This window comes from Miscanthus floridulus, chromosome 4, assembly GCF_019320115.1.
Source record: "Miscanthus floridulus cultivar M001 chromosome 4, ASM1932011v1, whole genome shotgun sequence".
NCBI classification, from domain to species: Eukaryota; Viridiplantae; Streptophyta; class Magnoliopsida; order Poales; family Poaceae; genus Miscanthus; species Miscanthus floridulus.
Window position 1 is genome coordinate 68,560,053 of NC_089583.1, and position 12,197 is coordinate 68,572,249.

Sequence of the window (12,197 nt, forward strand, 5' to 3'; positions counted from 1 at the left end):
ACACAAAAATTTCGGTGATTATTGTGAGAATAAATGCCTTGATACACAGGACTAGTGGACATAAGCCTTGTTTGGTAGGGCTCATCTCGAGGAGATGAAGCTGTTTTGGAGGAGCTATAATTTGTGGCTCATTAAAAACGATTTTGACTCCTTTTTCATTGAAAAAACGGCTCCAAATGGCTCATCCTATTAAATCATTTGATAAGTCTCCTCTACTGATCAGAGTCAGAGTCAGAGAGAAGCCCTACCAAGCAGGGTCTTATCCACTAGATCACCGCTTTGCGACGATTATGGACCTCTTTTGGTACGGTATCTATAGCTCCATCTTTTTCTTTCCTTTTGCCATTGTAGCAAATGGCTTCCAGGATCACATTGTCAACTAGTATGTGTAAAATAATTGAAAACTTTAAATCACTTTGGTGAGTGGTGGCATACTTTTAACTCCAACATGTGTACTAACAAGGTGTAAGGGGATAGAGAAAGAAACACAAAGGAGCTAGTTTAGAATTTGTAAGTTGTAGATTATTTAAGCATCGGTGCAAAGAATAAACAAAATAATATTAGCTATTAAAAGAATGAGAGTGAAGTGACAATATTTTAATGTACATGAGACCCGTACTAGCAGCATGATAAAAAGTTAAGTACTAAAACAAATTTTATTGGTATGGAATTTAGTGACATCGCATCCTTTACATTTTAATAGGAGAATAAACACTAAAGTTGACCTGCTTAAACTCTACTGCAACCATCGTTCCAAACCACTATACTTCTAATCTATGCGAAACTATACTTCTAAGGGGGAATTTCATGTGTGCTATTATAAAAGATCATAATGTCCTGTGTGCCTCTAAAAAAAGTTCAGCAGTCTTCAGCGCCACTGCTCCAACTTTTTCGTGCCCTCCATGCCACTTCCGTTAGTTTGGGCTCTAACGCCATCAAACTGCAGGTATAAAAACACGAAAATACCCTTAAGTTTAAATATGTCCTTAATTTTTTGAGCATCTTAATGACTTCAAATGAAAAACCTCAAAACTAGAAAGTTGTAAATCTCGTCGAGATCTATAATTTTCATATAAAAATTATTTTCATTTAATTCTGCAAAAAAAATAATATAATTTTTCTCAGATATATTAATCATATCAAATCATTTTTTTTGCGGAATTAAATAAAAATAATTTTTATATGAAAATTATATATCTCGACGAGATCTACAACTTTCTAGTTTTAATTTTTTTCATTTGAAGTCGTTAAGATTCTCAAAAAAATTAATGGCATATTTAAACTTAAGGGTATTTTCGTCTTTTTACACCTGCAGTTTAACGGCGTTAGAGCCCAAACTGACGGAAGTGGCATGGAGGGCACGAAAAAGTTGGAGCAGTGACGCTGAAAACTGCTGAACTTTTCCAGGGGCACACAGGGAATTCTCTCTACTTCTAATCTATGCTCTTAGGGTTTATTTGATCCTATAAATTGAAACCAATATCTAAAAATTGCTTTCCTTATTAGATTACCTTTTGATTATTCTCAATTCCTGAGAATCAAACAGAGCCTTACATAAAGTCGCTAGAATTTCTTCGTTCCATCTCTATTTTCTCTATTTTCTATGTTTTTCCCGTTCTTTCTCTTTGTTTTGTTCTATCTCTTTTTTTCTTATCCCAGAAAGTAGGGGAGGAAATAATAAAGGTTGAAGGGGACCGTGACGTCTAAAAGAGAGGTAAATTAGGCAACTTAAAATTCTGACTCTAAACTATGGCCTCTTTTTCTAACCCTAGCAAAACCTATGCAATAGATAAACTATCTAAATATACAACTACGGTTTTACTAGTGTGTTGCTATCTCTACCGCAAAAGGAGTAATACAATCAATGTAAACGCGGAAACTAAAGAGCAAGGTAGAGATATACAAACTCCCATCGACAACTCTGGTATTTTTACCGAGGTATCGAGAAGCGTGCAAGCTTCTCCCTAATCCTCGTTGGAGCCCATCGCAAGAAATCCCTCTCTAGGGCCAAGCTCCCGGTTGGGTAACTCCGTGGATAGCCTCGGGCCTTCCCCACGCGCAAGTGGGTCTCCAACGTGCCTTCCGGCAAGCCTCTCCCGGATGCTCCCCACCGTCTTCACTATCAAGCTTTCGGCCGAAACGCCGCGGGCCTTGTTCCCTCCGGTACACGGTGGCGGCCACACCACAAACGCGGTTGGTGTGATCTCGCAAGACTACAAGCCCCTTCGATGTACAACAATGGTGCGCGCAAGCACCGAGTGGTAAGAGGTATTCAAACCTCACTAAACACTAGGCCTAAACCTAGAGCAAGCGCATAAGCGGTGGTCTAATCGACCTAAACACTTCTCAAAGCACCTACGCTAATCACCTAATGGATCACTAAGCATTATGCAAGTGGAGATCACTAAAATGGTGTATCAACACCCTTCATATGTTTCCTCAGCTCCACTCTACTCGTTTGACCGGTTGAGGGTTATATTTATAAGCCTCACTGAGAAAGTAGCCGTTGAGGACGAAGTCCCACTTTTCTGCTACTGACCGGACGCTGATCACGTCCTGACCGGACGCGTTCGGTCATTCCGACCGTTGGAGCCATGATCCACTGATCGGACGCTGCCAGCGTCCGGTCACGTGCCACTAGACGCGTTCAGTCGCATTTTCACCACTCTGGAACCTCACTGGACTCGACCAGACTCTGTTCTCCACCGTCCGGTCAATCTACCGCCAGCGTCCGGTCTAGCGTCCAGTCGCACCTGTTGCCGAGCCTCGTGATCAGAGCGTTCGGTCACTTTCCTCCAGCATCTAGTCCAGCGTCCGGTCACTTTTATAGGCTCGTTTCTTCATGATCTTACGTACGGCTTGGTTCCTATCTTCATGTTTGGACTTTGCTTGATATCTTGGGTCTTCTCTTGTGCTTCTAAGGTCTTGCTTATGGTGTTGATCATCGGATTATCACGTTGCCTTTGTCCAAGTCACATCTTGCACCCTCTTGAACTACAAAACAATCACTTGCAAATTCATTAGTTCAATTTGGTTGTGTTGGTCATCAAACACCAAAATTCAAAGTAAATGGGCCTAGGGTCCATTTTCCTTACAATCTCCGCCTTTTTGGTGATTGATGACAACACGACCAAAGCAAGCAAATAATAAAAAATTTGAAAATTAAAAACTATCTACTTGCTAGGATGCAATGCAAGGGTGAAAGGTCCTAATGGCTAGAGGGGGGGGGTGAATAGCCTATTAAAAATTTCTATAATAATACTTAACAAAATGGTTAGACAATTATGAGGCGAAGCAAGTGTTGCGCTAGCCTACTCAAAAGGCAAGCCACCTACCATAATTCTTGTTTAGATAGTATCTATTCACATAATAGCTATGACACTACCATATGTTAGTGTGCTCTCAAAGGCTAACTAAAGAGCCACACCAACCAAGCAAGCAAGCTCTCACAACTAGCTACACTAAAGAGCTTGACAACTAGTTTGTGGTAATGTAAAGAGAGTGATCAAGAAGGTTATACTACCGTGTAGATGAATGAACCAATCAATCATAAGGATGAATAACAATGAAGACCAATCACCTCGGAATCAATGATGAACACAATGATTTTTATCGAGGTTCACTTGCTTGCCGGTAAGCTAGTCCTTGTTGTGGTGATTCACTCACTTGGAGGTTCACACGCTAATTGGCTTCACACGCCAAACCCTCAATAGGGTGCTGCACAACCAACATAAGATGAGGATCACACAAGCCACGAGCAATCCACTAGAGTACCTTTTGGCTCTCCGCCGGGGAAAGGTCAAGAACCCCTCACAATCAACACGATCGGAGCCGGAGACAATCACCACCCTCCGCTCAACGATCCTCGCTGCTCTAAGCCATCTAGGTGGCGGCAACCACCAAGAGTAACAAGCGAAACCCACAGCGAAACACGAACACCAAGTGCCTCTAGATGCAATCACTCAAGCAATGCACTTGGATTATCTCCCAATCTCACAAAGATGATGAATCAATGATGGAGATGAGTGGGAGGGCTTTGGCTAAGCTCACAAGGTTGCTATGTCAATGTAAATGGCCAAGAGAGTGAGCTTGAACCAGCCATGGGGCTTAAATAGAAGGCCCCACGAAATAGATCCGTTGTACCCCTTCACTGGGTACAGCACGGGGTGACCAGACGCTGGCCTTCAGCGTCCGGTCATGTGATTCACGCCACGTGTCCCTCGCTTCAAATATTGTTCATCAGATTTCAACGGTCATTAGTTGACCGGATGTGTCAGTTAGAAAGTGACCGGACGCTGGACCTCAGCGTCCGGTCGTTTCTAGTAAGGTTCCAAACACGAATTTTCATGACCGGACACGTCTGGTCATGCCCGATCGGACTGACCCAGTGTCCAGTCATTCAATGTCTCCTCTGTGCGCCTCACATCAGCGTACATCAGCACTGACCGGACGCACCCTGCCAGCGTTCGGTCATAGAGTGACCCAGCATCCGATCGTTTGACTGACGCCAGCGTCTTCGCTAATACATCTTATCGGACACGCCGGTCCAACCGTGGCCAGTGTCCGGTCACTCCTAGTGACCTCCATCTTTTCTGTCTAGGGCACCGGTGGCACCATCAGACTATCCGCACTCTACGGACGGACACTCTACCGGTGGAGTTTCTTACCCTTGCTCCCAAACTTCACCACCCTTAATCAAATGTGCCAACCACCAAGTGTATCACCTTGTGCACATGTGTTAGCATATTTTCACAAACATTTTCAAGGGTGTTAGCACTCCACTAAATCCTAAATGCATATGTAATGAGTTAGAGCATCTAGTGGCACTTTAATAACTGCATTCTGATACAAGTTTCACCTCTCTTAATAGTACGGCTATCAATCCTAAATGTGATCATACTCTCTAAGTGTCTTGATCACCAAAACAAAATAGCTCCTATGGTTTATACCTTTGCCTTGAGCTTTTTATTTTTCTCTTTCTTCTTTCCAAGTCTAAGCACTTGATCATCATCATGGCATCATCATCATCATGCTATGATCATCATTTGCTTCACCACTTGGAATGTGCTACCTATCTCATGATCACTTGATAAACTAGGTTAGCACTTAAGGTTTCATCAATTCACCAAAACCAAACTAGAGCTTTCAATCTCCCCCTTTTTGGTAATTAATGACAACCCTTATACAAAGATATGAATTAAAATTCAATTGAATCCATGTTGCTTGCCCAAGCATATTTACCATGTAAAAAAGGATATGGACAAGTTTCATGAACTCCATATGGTAGCAATTGCTCCCCCTATATATGTGCTAAGAGTTTGGATTGTAGCTTGCACATATGCTTAGATAGGAATTATAGGAGACAATGTCTACCAAATGATGCTAAGGTATAAAAGATGGACCTTTGAAGCGTGATACCAATCGGAGTGCACCATTATACCATCCTTAGCACCATGGTTAGTTCTATATCACTTGGAAACATACTTGAAAAGATACCACTTGTAAAGACTTACTTGGAAATGAAAGTTATCTAGTGATTTCATTTCATCATTCAACCTTACAACTATCATACACCACACAAGCATGGAAGTTGAAATTCAAAACTTATGCCATGCAAGCAAACATATGAAATGCACATTCAAATGCACCATACAAGTTCATGAGCTTGCTCCCCCTACTTGTGTGCTCAAAATTTTAATTGATTCTTTTCCTTTGTCATATCTCTCCCCCTTTGATGTCTTTTCATCCTCTTAGTACACTAATATATCTTTTATCTTTTCTCCCCATGTACTAGTATCTTTTTTGTTTCTCCCCCTATCACTTATATCTTTGTTTCTCTTCCCCTTTGTCATCAATGACCACAAAGGTTCAAAAAATAGATAGGTTAATATTATCAATGTCAATCAATGGGGTGAGGATAATTTTCCCAAATTTGATCCAATCTAGATCATTTGCCAAAGATATCTAACTCGGTTTGATCCAAGGACAAGCTTCTTCACACCTCTAAATAAGGGTTATCTTATACCATGTTGAGTTAAACACTTAGAGCTCATTTTCTAGATCAAACACTAGGTTTACAAGCCCATAAACATGTTATATGCTACCACTAGATTAAGTCAAGCATAGAAGCTATAGTGGTACCATATAATCATCAAATTCATTTGATTTTCATGAATGAGCCTATTAAACATGAAAGATGTCTAGATGCACTAAATAAGTCCTTAGCAAGGATGTATGCCATGCCAATCAACTTTTACCTTGGATTGCTCGAAGGAGAGGCATGTCATATAAGTGGGGAGGTGCATCAACACATATTTGAGAAATCCAATATGTTCAACTCATTCCTTAGCTTACAAAACCTTTTCTCATCCAATGGCTTGGTGAATATGTTGGCAAGTTGATCTTCGGTGCCTACACTCTCAATGCAAATGTCCCCTTTTTGTTGGTGATCTCTTATGAAATGGTGGTGGACATCAATGTGCTTTGTTCTTGCATGTTGAACTATATTGTTGGTCAACTTGATTGCACTCTCATTGTCACATAGCAATGGCACTTTCTTGAACTTGATTCCAAAGTCACTCAAAGTGGCCTTCATCCAAAGTACTTGTGCACAACAACTACCAGCGGATATGTATTCGGCTTCTACGGTTGATAATGCAACACTGTTTTGTTTCTTTGATGACCATGAAACAAGTGATCTTCCCAACAATTGACATGTGCCTGAGGTGCTCTTCCTTTCAACCTTGCATCCCACATAGTCCAAGTCAGAGTAACCAACTAGCTCAAACTTTGCTCCTTTGGGATACCACAAACCAACATTTGGTGTATGCTTCAAGTACCTCAATATCCTCTTTGTAGCCTTCAAATGACTTTCTCTTGGTGAGGCTTGAAATCTTGCACACATGCATACACTAAACATGACATCCGGCCTTGATGCGGTCACATAGAGTAGACTTCCAATTATAGACCGATACAATTTTTGATCCACCATATTGCCACTTGCATCACTATCCAAGTTGCCATTTATTCCCATTGGTGTACTAATGGCTTTGCTATCACTCACGCCAAACTTCTTGATCATGTCCTTGATATACTTGCCTTGACTCACAAATGTACCATTCTTAAATTGCTTGATTTGAAGACCAAGGAAGTAACTCAATTCTCCAATCATGGACATCTCAAACTCATTAGCCATCATCTTTCCAAATTCATCACAAAAGTCTTGATTGGTTGATCCAAATATGATGTCATCAACATATATTTGCAATACAAATAGATCTTTTCCAATCTTCTTGATGAAAAGAGTGGTGTCAACCTTGCCCATTGTGAGCCCTTTAGAGAGTAGGAAATCCCTCAATCTCTCATACCATGCTCTAGGTGCTTGCTTCAAGCCATACAATGCTTTCTTTAACTTATACACATGGTTGGGCTTCTTGTCATCTTCAAAACCAGGAGGTTGCTCAATATATACTTCTTCATTGATGTAGCCATTGAGAAATGCACTCTTAACATACATTTGATAGAGCTTGATGTTGTGGGCACAAGCATAGGCTAGCAAGATTCTTATTGCTTCCAATCTAGCAATCGGGGCATATGTTTCTCCAAAGTCAAGACCTTCAACTTGTGTATAGCCTTGTGCTACCAATCTTGCTTTGTTCCTTACTACTGTCCTATCTTGATCTTGCTTGTTTCTAAAGACCCATTTAGTTCGAATCATATTATGTCCCTTTGGTCTTTCTACTAACTCCCATACTAGATTTCTTGTGAAATTATTCAACTCTTCATGCATAGCATTTATCTAATCAACATCCTTCAATGCTTCATCTATCTTCTTTGGTTCAATGGATGACACAATTGAGAAGTGTTCACAAAATGATGCCAATCTTGATCTTGTTTGTACACCTCTTGAAATATCACCAATGATAGTGTCCAAAGGATGATCTCTTGCAATATTGGTTGGTTGGAGGATTGGAACTTGATTGCTTGCACTTGCTTGATCATTGGGTTGAGATGATGTACTAGCCACTTGATCTTGTTCATTATCATGAGATCCACTTGCACTAACTTGATTTGTATCATCTTGCACATTTGAAAATCAGCCGAGCGCCACCTCTCTACTTGCCGCCGGCGCCACGTAGTTGTTGCCGCCGATCGATTTGCACCGCTTCCTCACGCATTGACACGCAGCCGGCACCGTGGTGAGCTCGTTCATGCACTGTCGACGCTGGACGTCTCCTTCCCGTCTATAAATAGCAGCAACCGCCGTCGTCGCTCTCCGTTTTCCCTTCTGCTCTGCTCCGCCGCCAGTCAGCTCCGCCGCTCACCGTAGCCACCGTCGAGCCGTGTCCGTCGTGCCCAGCTATGCCAATGTGATCGCCTCGGCCTTACGCTCCTCTGCGGCTTGCTCGCGTCGCTTGTGTTGGCTGAAATCGCCCAACGCAATGCGTTCTTCCCCGAGACCGGCCGGAGCTCCGCCACCATCGACCTCGCCGTGGCCAGGACATTCCAGCCTATCTCCGTCTTCACCAAGCACACCGGCGTGATCGTGGTGAGCTCCTGAGCATGATGCTCGCTTCGCTTTAGACTCTACTGCATCATTGCTGAGGTTACACCGTGCGCCGTCATGCCTGCGCTGCCATGGTCGGCGTGGAGCTCCCTCCAGTGTGCCTGCTACCGTTCTGAGGATTGGGATGGATTCATAGGATGGTGTAGATCATTTAGGTGCGGTCTGCCTCGCCGGAGCATCGCCTGTCGGCGTGTTTTGGCCGACCGGTGATGGCAGCGCCATCGTATGCCTTGTCTGTGTCACTGACAGCGGGGTCGGGTTGTCAGTGAGAAAGAAAGAGAAGAACAGTAAGATTTTGATATTTTCTGATTTTGAATAGTGCTAAATCTTTGGAAATTTGTAGGAAAATAATCATAGCTCCAAAAATTCTAAAAATTTGTGTGTAGCTTCTGTACATGTTCTAGTATGGTTTAAAAATATGAAACTTGAAATTTGAATAAATATTTAATGTTCAAATATTCAGTCCTTTAATTGATAAATGCAATTTCCATGATTTTTGTAGGCCACTATATAATTCCAAAAATTATGAAATTTGTTTTGATACACTAATTTGTCATGAGGAAGCTTAAATAAAATTTTGAGGTCATTTGGAACAAGTTCATTTTTGGGCTTATTTCCAAATTAATTCAAAAATAAATAAAAGCAAACCCTAAATGTTGATTAGTGTTTAATCTTGTTTTGATCGTGTTTTGTGATCAGTAGGGTTTCAAGATTAGTTTGGTCAAGTCACATGTGTGATCCTTGATGGTAGATTTACAAATTGGTTTTGTTGGCTTGCAACTGTACCGTGAAGAACAGTTGTATTCGAAGTGTTGTTATATTTCATGTACCATGACGGCATCATGTTTACATTATCATCATGTTAAAGCATATGTTATCATTTCATGTAGAATCCGAGAGTGAAACAATTCTGGTTGAGCAAGTTCTGAAAGAATCCTCGGTTGTCACGGGATTCGATAATTGTGGTACTGATCCGGAACCTGAGATCATCAACGAAGGCAAGCCCCGGTTTATGCATTAAACCATTACCTTGTTTACTTTGAAAAGTTTATCACCTATGTTATTTATTGCATTAAGTTGATTATGTCAAATGTCACCTACTTGATGCATTGCCTACCTTGTTAATTGTTTACCATCCTTGAAGATGTTTTCATTTATAAAGGCATAGATTGCTTAGTATGCTTTATAGTAGGCTTTTAAAGTAAAAGTTTCGATACAATCAAAGATGGCATACTGGCCAAAGAAAGAAAGAAGGTAGAATGAATTAGAGACTAGTTGGGTGACTTATCTTGAATGTTGGGTAATGTTGCCGACTATGTCGCTTAAAGGCCACTCATTGTGGATCTTCTAAACGAGACACTTTGTAGTACTGGTCACATACTCCGGTAAGCCTACTTTGGCTAATCTGATACTAAGACGAATGCCCATGCACTGGGAGTGGAAAGATGGCGGGAGTAGCGTGTACCCTCGTGGCTAGAATGTGGCCGGATTTGAGGTGTGCTGTGCTCTCGGGTGGCGTGGAGACGGCTTAGTATAGGAGGATCCGGTAGCGAGGTTGATATATGTAAGATTAAGTTCTACATATGTTGTGTGATAAGGAATCCCCAGCTGGGACTTGAATCAATTCAAATTGCCGGTGCTCCACGGATATGGAGACTCGATTCATTACAAAAGCAATGTAGGACTGGTGAATTACTAAAACATGAGAAAAGAATGGAATGAGAAGGATTGGAATATGAGAAATGTACATTTAGTTTGAGATAATGAACTAAAAGGACTTAGGGGTAAAATGTGAAAATAGGATGAAGATTAGTAAGCTTTTGGCAAAGAACTTTTGAATCTTACTACATCCTTACCTTGCCCTAACCCCTGCATCTCTTAAAGTCTTTCACCCCCTGTTACGTCGGGTTAGTCTTGTTGAGTACTTTTGTACTCAGGGTTTGTTAACCCTTGTTGTAGGTGAGTCGCATGCGCAGGCTTGTTTTGGTCCCTGCTGCATGTCTGTGTTTGAAGTCAATGACGATGAGGAGTGATGAATGGCCTTTGGACAAGGCACTAGTTTGTATGATAAATAAAGTTAATGTAATATTATCCCGCTACTATGGTTATATGACACTTATGGTATTGTAAGTTTGAAAACAACTGGTTTGTAAGCTATGTTATCTTAAGACTTCCGCTATCTTTTACTCTAATGTATATATTTGAATAAACTATTGTAATCAGCAATGTCTGTGATTGGGATCCTATTTGAAAAAGAAACGTGGATGATTTGGGTTTCCCGAGGACACTGAACAGACCTATTAAGTTGTTGGGAACTCGTGTACACTATCAAAGGTCTGTTGAGACAACGATGGATGCACGTGGGCCTAATTTCTCAGGAGGTTCTGCCATAACATTGTACTCACTAAGCGTAGACCTTGCCATATCAATGAGTGTTCTATTCTTCCTCTCAACAAGGCCATTTGATTGTAGAGTGTATTTGGCCAAGAATTGATATCTAATTCCAAATTCATCACACAACTCATCAATTCTAGTGTTCTTAAACTCACTACCATTGTCACTTCTAACTCTCTTGATGGTTGTTTCAAACTCATTGTGAATGCCCTTGACAAATGATTTGAATGTTGCAAATACATCACTTTAGTCCACTAGAAAGAATACCCATGTGTATCTAGTGTAGTCATCCACTATCACAAAGCCATATTTGTTACCACCAATGCTAGTGTATTGTGTTGGCCCAAACAAATCCATGTGTAATAACTCAAATGCTTTACTAGTGCTCATCATGCTTTTCTTAGGATGGGTGTTTCCAACTTGTTTGCTGGCTTGACAAGAGCTACAAAGCTTATCCTTTTCAAACACAACATCTTTCAAGCCTTTAACTAAGTCATGCTTAACCAATCTATGCAATTGTTTTGTTACAACATGACCAAGCCTTCTATGCCATAACCAACCCATGCTAGACTTAGTGAACAAGCATGTAGATAATCTAGCTTCACTAGCATTGAAATCAACCAAGTATAGATTCTCATATCTAAAGCCTTTGAAGATCAAATTAGAGCCATCTACACTTATGATTTCTACATCATCTACCCCAAATATGCATTTGAATCCAAGATCACATAATTGAGCCATGGATAGCAAATTGAAGTTCAAGCTCTCTACTAGCAACACATTGGATATGCTCATGTTATTGGATATTGCAATCTTACCAAGCCCTTTGACCTTGCCTTTGTCATTATCACCAAATGTGATACTATCATAACCATCATTGTCATTGGTGTTGATTGAGTTGAACATTCTTGCATCACCGGTCATGTGTTGAGTGCACCCACTATCAAGAACCCAATGCCTTCCTTCAGCTTTGTAATTTATCTACAAAAGAAGATCATCTCTTTTTAGGTACCCAAACATTGCTTGGGTCCTTGAAGGTTAGTCACTAAGCTCTTTGGTACCCAAATGGCTTTCTTCTTTGAGCCCATCCATAGTTTACCAATGAACTTAGCCTTTACACCATTTGTACCCTTAGTAAGCACATAGAGAGAATCAAGCTTAATGGAGGATACATTAGCATTTTTGCTCTTGTTTTTGCACTCTTGCTCTTTATGACCAACTTACTTGCAACTAGTGC